A 12,698-nucleotide genomic window follows, 5' to 3' on the forward strand; every position below is an offset into this window, starting at 1 on the left:
CTGTCTGGGTCTTAAGAGAGAGCAAAATGTCTCTAGGCTAGATAAGGAGCTGACTGGAGATTCAAAAATCTCCAGGGAGTCAGCAGGAGTTAAGAGGAAGTGCTCTCAAAACTTTAATCAAAAGTTACAATCTAGGTGGACTAGAAAATAATCAGGTTTAGCTAGAGGGAGAAGTGAACTGGGAAAAATCTGTCTTCTCTCAGGTTAATGTTAGAGGCAAGGATTTGTAGTCAGATTCCTCTGTTTTTTAAGTACACTGATCTGCTTTGTGGATTCTGATACTTGGAAAGTACTGATCGTTTTCAGAAAGTGCCTCTGATTTTTATCTCAGAAATGTAGAATATTCTGTTCAATGGTATATGTATGTTTCTGCATCAGATTTCTATCTCTCTTGGGTTTGTGTCCAATCTCCCCTTGGCAATTATGGGAGGTTGATACTCACAATGTTTATGACTTTTCAGTGACAATTAAATTTCATCCAGCTATTATTCTCAGTCTGTACACCTCAAAAGGATTAGGGTCAAGAAAATGATGCTGCATGTGTTTTCATCAATATCACTATAATTATTATAGAAGCCATCATTATGCCCAGTTTACTGGCACATCATTGCAGGGTGTGAGACATCCCCCCACCTATTTCCCACAGGGTGGGAGGAACATGGACACCATCCAGAAAGCAAGTGGTGGTAGAAGACCTATATAACTCCAACCAGAAGCTGCACCAAACCATGAGGAGAGGTTAGCATTGAAGGACATGTTCAGGAGGGCAAAGACCTATCAATATATGTCTTTCCACCAGATGCTTCTACAGCAGCATAAAGATATATAGAATAATACAATACAACTTAGCTGTGCTTTCACAGTACCTACTGCATTTTTTGCACTATAAGACGATACGGACCATAAGGCGCACCTAGCTTTTGGGAAGGAAAACAAGGGGAAAAAATCTGCCTCTGCCTCCCAGCATCCAATGGTATTCATCTGGCTAGCATCCTTGCAGCAAACAGCAAACAACCTGGTCACCTTCAGGACTTTATCACAGCCTGATACCACGAGCAGCTGATTTTCGGTTGGATCGGTCTCCTGGAATACAGCTGATCAGCTGTTCCAGGCTGCAGGGATAGTCGCTGCCTATCACTTCTGTTGCTGCTGCCACCTATCGCCACCTCAGCGCATCCCATTTTCAGCCTCTGCATGCCCCATTTCCGGCCTCCATGCATCTTGTTTTTGGTGATTGCCGGTGATAGGCAGTGGCGGCGATCCCTGCCTGGGACAGGCCGAAAACAGGACACACGGAGGCCAAAAATGGTCAAAGGATGGGTGGTGGTGGTGGTGGTGGGCTTCAGCAACATTTGCTCTATAAGACGCACAGACATTTCCACCCACTTTTTTGGGGGGAGGAAGTGTGTTATAATGCGAAAAATATGGTAATTTTTTAAAGTAGTTCTTTCACTTACCCTGGATTGTCTTTCAGCTTTCAAGATTTTCTTTTTCTGGTTCTTCTTCTTCACTGACTGAAGTAAACAGATCATTTCCTTATTTTCCAGCCAAAACAATTATGGCCATAATATCCTTTTTTTTTTAATTGAAAAAGTTTTAAAAAACAAAAACATTTCCCCCCCTTTTTCCCCCCCTCCCTCCCAGAAATATCCATTTTTAAAGTATCACTTTTCTATAGTTTTTATTTTCATAATCAACATAAAATTCTCTTACTTGATAAAACATCTAATAAAGAGTAGACATTGGATTTCCTGTAGCCTAATCATTAATTTTATCTCCTGTTTTGAAAATATACATTTCCAAGTATACATAAAAAACAACAACAGCCAAATCTGTGGAAATAAAAAAACTGCTCTCCTAATTCAATAAGATTAATTATACATATAGAATCCAGTTAGATTTGGATTTCAAAAATGATTTTTTTTTCTCCTTCTATTTCTTACCAGAGTTTCTCTTGTCTTTCTGAAATATTTTATCTTGGTCCTATTCTCACTTAGCACTCTTCTGTTTTAAATAGCTGTTGGCATTTTTTCAAGGTTTACTTTAAAATTTTATGCTTTTATGCTTTGTTGTAGGATAGTTGCACCTTCCAAATGCAAATGTTAAGAACCTAGTTATCCAGGGCATCTGCTGGAGGAGTAAATATGAATTACAGATCTGTGAAAGTCATCAGGAGATAAGAAAAAAATCATGGCATTTATGGGATAATATCATGCTTACGTCACCATTGTAAGGCTTTGTTTTGATAATTTTGTTTTATTTTACTCTGCCCTGAGTCACATTCATGAGATAGTCAGCTACTGTACATACCGTAAATCTGATACATGTAAATAAATAAAATTTGGCATCATATTTGCAGCTGATGTAGTCATCTTTTTTATCTGCATTATTTCTTCAGTGAAAAAAACTGGAGATTATAGTAAAAATTACAAACCTGTTTAGATCCTGACACATCCATTTAGTTGTCTTGGCAACAATAGGTAACTGGGTTACCAATGCTATCCTTCATCTAAGTATTAAACAAGGTCAGCCTGCTTTGGTTTTTCAAGACCAGCGAAGTCAGCTAGATTCTGCCATTTGCCACAGTTCTGAAATAAAGACCAAATTGGTCTACAGGGCATGATTAAAATTGTTTGCCCTAAGGCCTGCTTCTTTCACCTGGCATAGTGTGACATCTTGTTCTCATTCACTTGAGCCAGCATGGCTTGATTATACCCCTTCATAATTTGCCTTATTAATAAGTGGAATGAAGCTATATATATTTGTTTTCTGAGGTTTTCACGGGTGTTTGTATGTAGGTCTTTGGTTGTTCGGGTTTTCTCCCGTGTAAAATTGGAAATGTCTTGGCAACGTTTCGACGAAGTCTCATTCGTCATCTTCAGGCTTCAGCTTCGTGCTTCTGGGAGCAATGTGTGATCGCAGCTGTTTCTTCCTTTTAACTGCTAGTGGGGGTTTGAACTGATTGGGTGGGAGCTTGGCTGTGCTCTGATTGGATGGAGGTTTTTTTGTGCTCTGATTGGCTGGGGGTGTGTCCTGTTTGGGTGGGGGCTTGGTTGTGCTCAATTTAGTCTGTGTTGCAGATTTGAGCTGGTGAGCTGCATAGCTGTTGTTTGGCTTTGTGGTGGTGCTACATCTTCATAGTGGGTGTCAGTCTGCTGCATGTATGGATTGGAGGGGTTTGAAATGGCTAATGTTGCAGCTGCGGTCTGGCTTCTGGTCCTTGGTCGTGCTTCATGATCAGTGTGGGTTTGGGTCTGCTTTCTGGGTGGATGTGCGGTGGTGACATCCTGTGTGGACCTCGTGAGTGTGGGTCTGGTGTCATTCCTCGTGTTAGGGGAATTGACAAACGAGTCCCTAACACGAGGAATGACACCAGACCCACACTCACAAGGTCCACACAGGATGTCACCACCGCACATCCACCCAGAAAGCAGACCCAAACCCACACTGATCATGAAGCACGACCAAGGACCAGAAGCCAGACCGCAGCTGCAACATTAGCCATTTCAAACCTCTCCAATCCATACATGCAGCAGACTGACACCCACTATGAAGAGGTAGCACGACCACAAAGCCAAACAACAGCTATGCAGCTCACCAGCTCAAATCCCCCTGCAACACAGACTAAATTGAGCACAACCAAGCCCCCACCCAAACAGGACACACCCCCAGCCAATCAGAGCACAAAAAAACCTCCATCCAATCAGAGCACAGCCAAGCTCCCACCCAATCAGTTCAAACCCCCACTAGCAGTTAAAAGGAAGAAACAGCTGCGATCACACATTGTTCCCAGAAGCACGAAGCTGAAGCCTGAAGATGACGAATGAGACTTCGTCGAAACGTTGCCAAGACATTTCCAATTTTACACGGGAGAAAACCCGAACAACCAAAGACCTACATATATATATATATATATATTCTGAGATTTTTGCGGGTATTTGTATGTAGGTCTTTGGTTATTCGGGTTTTCTCCTGCGTAAAATTGGAAGTGTCTTGGCAACGTTTCGACGAAGTCTCATTCATCATCTTCAGGCTACAGCTTCGTGCTTCTGGGAGCCTGAAGATGACGAATGAGACTTCGTCGAAACGTTGCCAAGACACTTCCAATTTTACGCGGGAGAAAACCCGAATAACCAAAGACCTACTTATATATATACATACATACATACATACATACATACATACATACATACATACATACATACATACATATATATATATATATATATATATATATATATATATATATATTATACCTCCCCACCAGTATTTATAGAGAGACGACAGCTCCGACCATGCTTTGCTCACACAAGCACGAAGCCGAAAGCACCAGCCGGAAGATGATGAGCTAGACCTTGTCGAAGCGTTGCCAAGATACTCTCAACCTTACACGGAAAAAGACCCGAATATGCCAAGACCTACATACCTATACCCGTGAAAACCTAAGAAAATATATATATATATCCAATTAGACAAACTTCACTACCATTCTTTATACTCAGCAAAGCAGGGAGGTCAAAGTAGTTTATGCTGTCATATGATTTGCCAATTTTAAGTGCCTGGTAAGGTGGTCTTATTTTCTGGGGAAGCAGGGGCTCCAGCACACTCAATTATATAATACTATCTCCAAATTTGTTCCCCAGCTTTATTGATTTTAAGATAACTTTTCTTTTTTACAGAGATCATTTGCTGCTTACTGTAAGAGTCTATTAATTTGATCTCAAAGCTGAATCCTAAAAGTATGGGAGAGGCACCTTCAGATCAATGGATGAATGAACTTGCAAATGGTGCATTTTAGTCTCTCAACAACTCAATATTGTCTGAAAGTTTTAGGTGGTGCAAAAGATGCCTTAAAGTTATGCCAACAAATGATTAATATACCTTTGTATGGTTTTGAAACACTGCACAACATTAATATCAGTTTTTATAACATGCTGTTTGTTCAGAATTCTGATCCCAAATTGTGGTATGAGAAACAACATGTTGCTGCTAAAGCTAACAATAACAGAAGAACCGAAGAACTGTTGAAGGTCTTTCCCCCTGTTCAGGCAGAAATTCCTATAGCATTTCAGACAAATGATTGTCCAGTCTCTTCTTGAAAACCTCCAGTAATGGAGCACTCACAACTTTTGGAGGCAAGTTGTTCCACTGATTAATTGTTCTAACTGTCAGGAAATTTCTCCTTAGTTCTAGGTTGCTTCTCTGCTTGATTAGTTTCCATTTGTTGCTTCTTGGCTTGCCTTCAGGTGAAGCTTGAGAAAGTACGTAAGATTGAGGAAGTACATATGGTTCCCTTGTGGAGACCCTCTACAGTATGTGGATAGTAACCTGGAGAAAGAATTGAAATCTCTATTGAAAAATAAGAAATAGATTTGTAAATGGCTGACTGGGAGCAAATAGCACAAGCTGTCAGAGAGGGAATCTCTACTGGTTTTTTTTTTAAATTTTGTTGTCAGGTCAGTTCCTTTAAATGTTTCTGGAACATGTTGCTCAGTTCAAAACATAATATGAACACTTTTACAACCTATTTAGTTCTATCTCTAATAATCTGAGTCCTCTGCTCATAATCTCAGATCCATCCTGTGGTTAGCTTCCTATTATTATCTTCAATCTCATAGCACAACTGAAAAGTGGGAAAATAATTTGTGAAGTTCTGTTTCCAACAGGATTCTGGAAATGGAATGTAGACTGGTGGGTTCCTGTTTAGCATCTGTACTGTATCTGTATCAATCCATCTTCACAGATGCCTAAAGAGTGGGACCAATCCTCAATAGTTCCCATTTTTAAGAGAGAAGATATGCTGAACCTGGCCAGTTATTTCTTATCAGTCTACTAAGCATGACTAATCAACTGTATGCTAGACATCTCTATGTGAGATGTATTTATGAGGTAATGCATGAAAATACATTGGCTGGGGAACAAGCTGTCTTTCTAGCCAGATGGCACCAGTTGTTGAAAAAAATATTCCAGGCATCCAAAAGGAATACCTTATGCTGCTTTTATCAATTTAAGATCAGCTTCCAACTTGATCTTTAGAATGAGGCCATGGAGGAAAAGAGAAACTTTTCCTATACATTGGCTTTTATTACATTTGATTCTATTGCTGAAGGAAAAACATCTATTTGCAGTTAAGGCATAGGCGTATTCTTCTCTCATTTTTGTTTAACTTTCACTTTGATTCCATCATAAAAATCATGTCCAATAGTGAGTTTCATCACTGACTCTCCCATGCTAGAGAATAACCTTATATCCATCTTATTTCAGGCCAATGATGAGATGCTGTTTTCATTGATTTTGATTGGCTTTCAGTGAAGGTTGCAAGCCCTTCGTTGTCATGAAGAACTCAAAACCAACTACTCCAAAACAAACACGGTTCTGATGACTATCTGTTGTACAAAAGAAAGTCCATACAGAGAGTGGTAAAGACATCTAAGAAGATTATAGGAAGCTCGCTTCCCATCATTCAGGATACTGCTTATAAGTGCTACGTGCTTAGAACTCAAAGCAGTATTAGAGACCTCCACACACTCACTTTACTGTTTCTGTTGCTCCCTTCCGGAGGAGGTTTCAAAGTATTTCTTAGCAGGGCTACCAGATTCTGTAACAGCTTTGTTCCCTATGCCATCGATCTGCTAAACTCTCAAGATTCATTTTTCTTACCATGTACATCTATGCATCTGAACTAGACTGTGTTGTTTCTCTGTAGCGCGACAGTTACCCCAATACCTGGATGAAGCCGTCTATCTAGACCCGTTCCAGTCCGGCTTCCGACCCGGGTACAGCATGGAGACAGCTTTGGTTGCATTGGTGGATGATCTCTGGAGGGCCAGGGACAGGGGTTATTCCTCTGCCCTGGTCCTATTAGACCTCTCAGCGGCTTTTGATACCATCGACCATGGTATCCTGCTGCGCCGGTTGGGGGGATTGGGAGTGGGAGGCACCGTGTATCGGTGGTTCTCCTCCTATCTCTCTGACCGGTCGCAGACGGTGTTGACAGGGGGGCAGAGGTCGACCGCGAGGGACCTCACTTGTGGGGTGCCACAGGGGTCGATTCTCTCGCCCCTTCTGTTCAACATCTATATGAAGCCGTTGGGTGAGATCATCAGTGGCTTTGGGGTGAGATACCAGCTGTACGCTGATGACACCCAGCTGTACTTCTCCACCCCAGGCCACCCCAATGAAGCTGTTGAAGTGCTGTCCCGGTGTGTGGAAGCCGTATGGGTCTGGATGGGGAGAAACAGGCTCAAGCTTAATCCCTACAAGACGGAGTGGCTGTGGATGCCGGCACCCCGATTCAGTCAGCTGCAGCCGCGGCTGACTGTTGGAGGTGAGTTATTGGCCCCAAAGGATAGGGTGCGCAACTTAGGTGTCCTCCTGGATGAACGGCTGTCGTTTGGAGATCATTTGACGGCCGTCTCCAGGGGGGCCCTCCACCAGGTTCGCCTGGTTCGGCAGTTGCACCCCTTCCTTGATCGGGATGCCTTGTGCACGGTCACTCATGCGCTCGTTACCTCTCGCTTGGATTATTGTAATGCTCTCTACATGGGGCTCCCCTTGAAGTGCACTCAGAGGCTTCAGTTAGTCCAGAATGCAGCTGCACGGGTGATAGAGGGAGCTCCGCGTAGCTCCCATATAACACCGCTCCTGCGCAGACTGCACTGGCTGCCTGTGGCCTTTCGAGTGCACTTTAAGGTGCTGGTTACGACCTTTAAAGCGCTCCATGGCTTAGGGCCTGGGTACTTACAGGACCGCCTGCTGTTACCACATGCCTCCCACCGACCCGTACGCTCTCACAGAGAGGGACTTCTCAGGGTGCCGTCCGCCAAGCAATGTCGGCTGGCGGCCCCCAGGGGAAGGTCCTTCTCTGTGGGGGCTCCCACACTCTGGAATGAACTTCCCCCGGGTTTACGTCAAATACCTGACCTTCGGACATTCCGTCGCGAACTGAAGACATATCTTTTTATTCGCGCGGGGCTGTCTTAAATTGAATTTTATCAAATTTTTAAAATTCTTATTAACTAATTTTAAATGGGGTTTTTAGCTCACTGTATATTTTAATTTTCAGGCCAATTTTAAAATAAGTTTTTAAATTGCATTTTAAATTATATATTTCACTGTTTGTTTTATTTTTGCCTGTACACCGCCCTGAGTCCTTCAGGAGAAGGGCGGTATAGAAATCAAATAAATAAATAAATAAATAAATAAATGTATCATATACTATACATGGGTATATACATAATTTTGTATTTATTTGTTTATTTATTTTGTTATGTTTGTTATGTTTAAGTCATATGTATTGCAGGTAGTGACCCTTTGAGAACTGTATGCAATGAAAGGGCCGTGGTGGCTCAGGCTGTAAGATAGCCTGTTATTAAAACACAGCAGCCTGCAATTACTGCAGGCTCGAATCCCACCAGGCCCAAGGTTGACTCAGCCTTCCATTCTTTATAAGGTAGGTAAAATGAGGACCCAGATTGTTGGGGGGCCAATAAGTTGACTTTGTAAATATACAAATAGAATGAGACTATTGCCTTACACACTGTAAGCCGCCCTGAGTCTTCGGAGAAGGGCGGGATATAAATGTAAATTTAAAAAAAAATTCATTTTAATGTATGCCAATTACTATACATTCAAAGTGACAATAAAGTTATCCTTCTATTATTCTATTCTGTCATTAAAATGAGCATTAGCCATCTACAAATCAAATTGACCAAGGCATTAAATGCTTGAGGCCTATTTTCAATACTCCTTTGCTTGGAGATATGAGTCTTGTGACCCCTCAAAAGTCCCAAAAGTTTTCAAAAGCTCTAATGAGTTTTGCCCAATGTGACTTTCATAATTTTGTTCCAGCTGCTTTCAAGCTACCCAGGGCAAAGGTGCTGAAGTTCCCATTATCTGGGCACAGCTCTGTCTCTTTAAAGACTTAAGTGCCATAGAAGCAATTCAATCAACGTATTTAGGAACTTTACTCTGGGCCCCTTGCTGCATGCCTATTACATCTTTCCATTCAGAGCTTGGCTTTGCCTCTGTTGAAACTCACACAAGAATCTTCCATTAAAAATATTAGATTAAAATTGTATTTGGTGATGGCCTCTGTGCTATCCATCTTTGTTGATAGATTCACCTCTGCATTGAAAAAAGATAAATCCAAGAACTTAGCCTATTGCACTCTTTCCATTGAATTTCTGATCATTCTGGTCTTGAAAAAAAAACCGTTATAGAAAATATACAAGCAGTTCTTCAGTTGAAGTAGCAGAGAAACGAATTTAAGGCCTGAAACCATTGTGAGACAGATCCACTTTACAGGGCTTTCTCTACCCCTAAATATATATTTAAACATCTTCTGTTTGTTCTGAGTCTTTAATGTAGTCTTATCTCATAAGGTGCTAGAAGAAAAATATAGCCATAGTACCTTCCCCTTAGAACAATTAATATCTAAGCCTGGATGAAATATCAAAACATGTGCTTATGTAATGTTGTATTGCCTCTTTTTTATGATAGCTGATACTCCATGCTAGCAACTCCCACCCTCTCTGAGTATTTAGGTTGGACTGAAGAGTGTCTTATTTTAGAGGTCCAGTCCTCTAATACTTCCACAACAGAGATGGGTTTCAGCAGGTTCTGACCAGTTCTGGAGAACCGGTAGCGGAAATTTTGAGTAGTTCAGAGAACCAGTAGTAAAAATTCTGACTGGCCCCCGCCCCCATCTATTCTCTGCCTCCCAGCTGATGGGGAGGAAATGGGGATTTTGTAATAACCTTCCTCTGGATTGGGGAGGGAATGGAGATTTTACAGTATCCTTCCCCCGGAGTGGGGTGGGAATGGAGATTTTACAATATCCTTCCCCTACCACGCCGACCAAGCCACACCCACCAAGCCATGCCATGCCCACCAAGCCACACCCACAGAACCAGTAGTAAAAAAATTTGAAACTCACCACTGCTCCATGACAGCAGCTTCGTTGCAATTGCCCTCAGGAAGCACAGTGTTTGAATGTGGCTTTAGGCTCTTTTATTTACAGGGAATGCCTCATTTAGCAACTGCCTCATTTAACCATTTGCAGTTACAACCATGATGAAAAACAACCTTGTGACCAGTCCTTGCATTTATGACTTTTGCGGGTCTGCAAGGCAAAGCAAAGCTGAAGTAAGATAATAAACACCATGTGGTTTCATTTAGTGACTATTTTGCTTAATGACTGAGTTGCTGTCCCAGTTGTGATTGCTAAATACATATATTTCATTTCATTGTGTACTGTTTTAATTAAATATCTGTTAATTGTATCATTTATGCATGTCTTTGATTTTGGGAGATTTCTTTTATAGTCTTTGTAGGTAACAACTTAATAACTAATCTCCACTATTAAATAAATACTTACCGTATATACTCGAGTATAAGCCGAGTTTTTCAGCACGTTTTTTGTGCTGAAAACGTCCTAAACTTATACTCGGTCTCTGACTTATACTCGAGTTTTTTTTAAGCCCTCGACATACTCGAGTATATACGGCTTATACTCGAGTTTTTTTTTTTTTTCACATTTTGCGGACGGTGCAGTGAGAGGCGGGCGGGGGCCGCCAGCCTTCTCAGCTGAGGAGGAGGTTTCCCCAACCGGTAGGTGCCTCATTTCCCACCCTCGGCTTATACTCGAGTCCCCAGTTTACCCCAGTTTTTGGGGTAAAATTGGGGACCTCGGCTTATACTCGGATCGGCTTATATTCGAGTATATACGGTAACTACCAGTTCAGCCAGATCAGTTTTATATAGCCACAGGTACCCTTCCCACTTCTTGTATTCTGAAGGGAAGCAGAGATAACAAAAAGTCATCGTGATGAAAATTTGATCCAATTGAAGGACTACAATTAGATATACATTGGGAGACTGCCAGCTAGACTAGAAGGAAGAGAGTCAAACATGGGCTTAGCTTAGAATCTTTGCATAGCCACAAAAGTCATAAACTTTACTACCCATTCCAGTCTAACTGGCAGTTTCCCAACAACACATTCACTATTGTGTTTGGATAAATTGAAAATTTTACATTATTAGATGATTTTTGAAAACTCGTTATTTAAGCATCTTTCAAATAACTTTCTGGGAATCCACCCTAAGATACCACAGACTTGGGGTTTAATAGGGGTATTTGTCTGTTTCATAGATTTGCTGGTAAGTTTTGTATTTTAAAACAACATTTTAATTAAGTTCTTGTTTATCACAAATCTAACAAGCTTAGACTAATGATCAGCAAGCTCAATATTTTTAAAACCTTCTATTTCATTTTTTAAAACCAATAAAATGTTTACTGTCAAAAGGAAAAATAAATACACTGTCAATATTGTTTACCAAACCAGCTAATTGGGTTTGCTTAATGATTCCAGTGAAGTCAAAATTGTTGTTCCCTTTATCAGTTTCTTTCTCTCTCTCTCCATGTCTTAAATTAATTTTGAAGACATTCCTCAATATGCTTGTTTACTATTCTTTGGGAAACATTTAAAAAACTGAATAGCCTTAAAAGAAAAAATAATGGTTCCCTTTTGTATTTTCTCTAGATTATCTCTTATATAATGCTCAGTGGAACACTGATTTTTCTTAACATCTTCAAAGCACAAATAATTACACTGTCTTTTCCTTCAATATATTTTTGTGAAAATTAAATATGCTCACTGCAACCAAGACTGAATAATAAAGTTGGCTGAATTATTATTATTATTTATTAAATATTTATGCTGCCCATCTCCTCTATAAGGCGACACTGGGCATTTTTCAGATTATAATAAGATAAACAGAGAAGTAGTTAAAATATTTAAAATATACAAATTTAAAATTTAAAACTGTACCAAAAAAGCAAACAAACCATGACTAAGAGACAGGTAGCACAGGGATGAGGTCTTCTTCACCCCCAGCAGTGAGTGCCTCCACTGGGGCCCTAAGCCAATTGGTAAAATCAAATTTTAATATTCTTTGCAAGGCCAAAATGATGGAAGCAGACCTCACCACTGGTGGTAGAGTGTTTCACAGGGACAGAGCCACAGTAGGAAAGGTCTTTTTTTTTTTAAAAAAAAAATTGCATTTATATCCCGCCCTTCTCCGAAGACTCAGGGCAGCTTACACTATGTTAGCAATAGTCTTCATCCTATTTGTATATTTATATACAAAGTCAACTTATTGCCCCCAACAATCTGGGTCCTCATTTTACCTATCTTATAAAGGATGGAAGGCTGAGTCAACCTTGGGCCTGGTGGGACTAGAACCTGCAGTAATTGCAGGCAGCTGTGTTAATAACAGACTGTTTTACCAATCTGAACCACAGAGGCCCCTTTTCCTTGACCCTGCCTGCCAGAATTCCTTTGCAGATGGGGTCCATAGCAGGCTTCTTCTACTGGTGCAAGTGGGGCTGGCTAGTTCCATTGGGGTGAGATCAGTGGTGGTATTCATCTGATTCTATACAGTTCGGGCGAAACAGTAGTGGGGACTGCGGGATGCCCTGTCCACCAGCGCAGACATCATGATATCCCATTTTTCTATTTTTGAGGCTATGGCATGTGCAGAAGATGGCCTTGCGCGCGCACACACACATTTGCAAACCTATAGGGAAGTTAAGTGAATACCATCCCTGGGTGAGATGGCTCTTTGATACCCTGGACCCATACCATAAAGGGTTTCAATGGTAATAACATCTTGAATTGGACCTACAAGCAAACTTG

The sequence above is a fragment of the Ahaetulla prasina genome, chromosome 1, assembly GCF_028640845.1.
Source record: "Ahaetulla prasina isolate Xishuangbanna chromosome 1, ASM2864084v1, whole genome shotgun sequence".
Classification (NCBI taxonomy): Eukaryota; Metazoa; Chordata; class Lepidosauria; order Squamata; family Colubridae; genus Ahaetulla; species Ahaetulla prasina.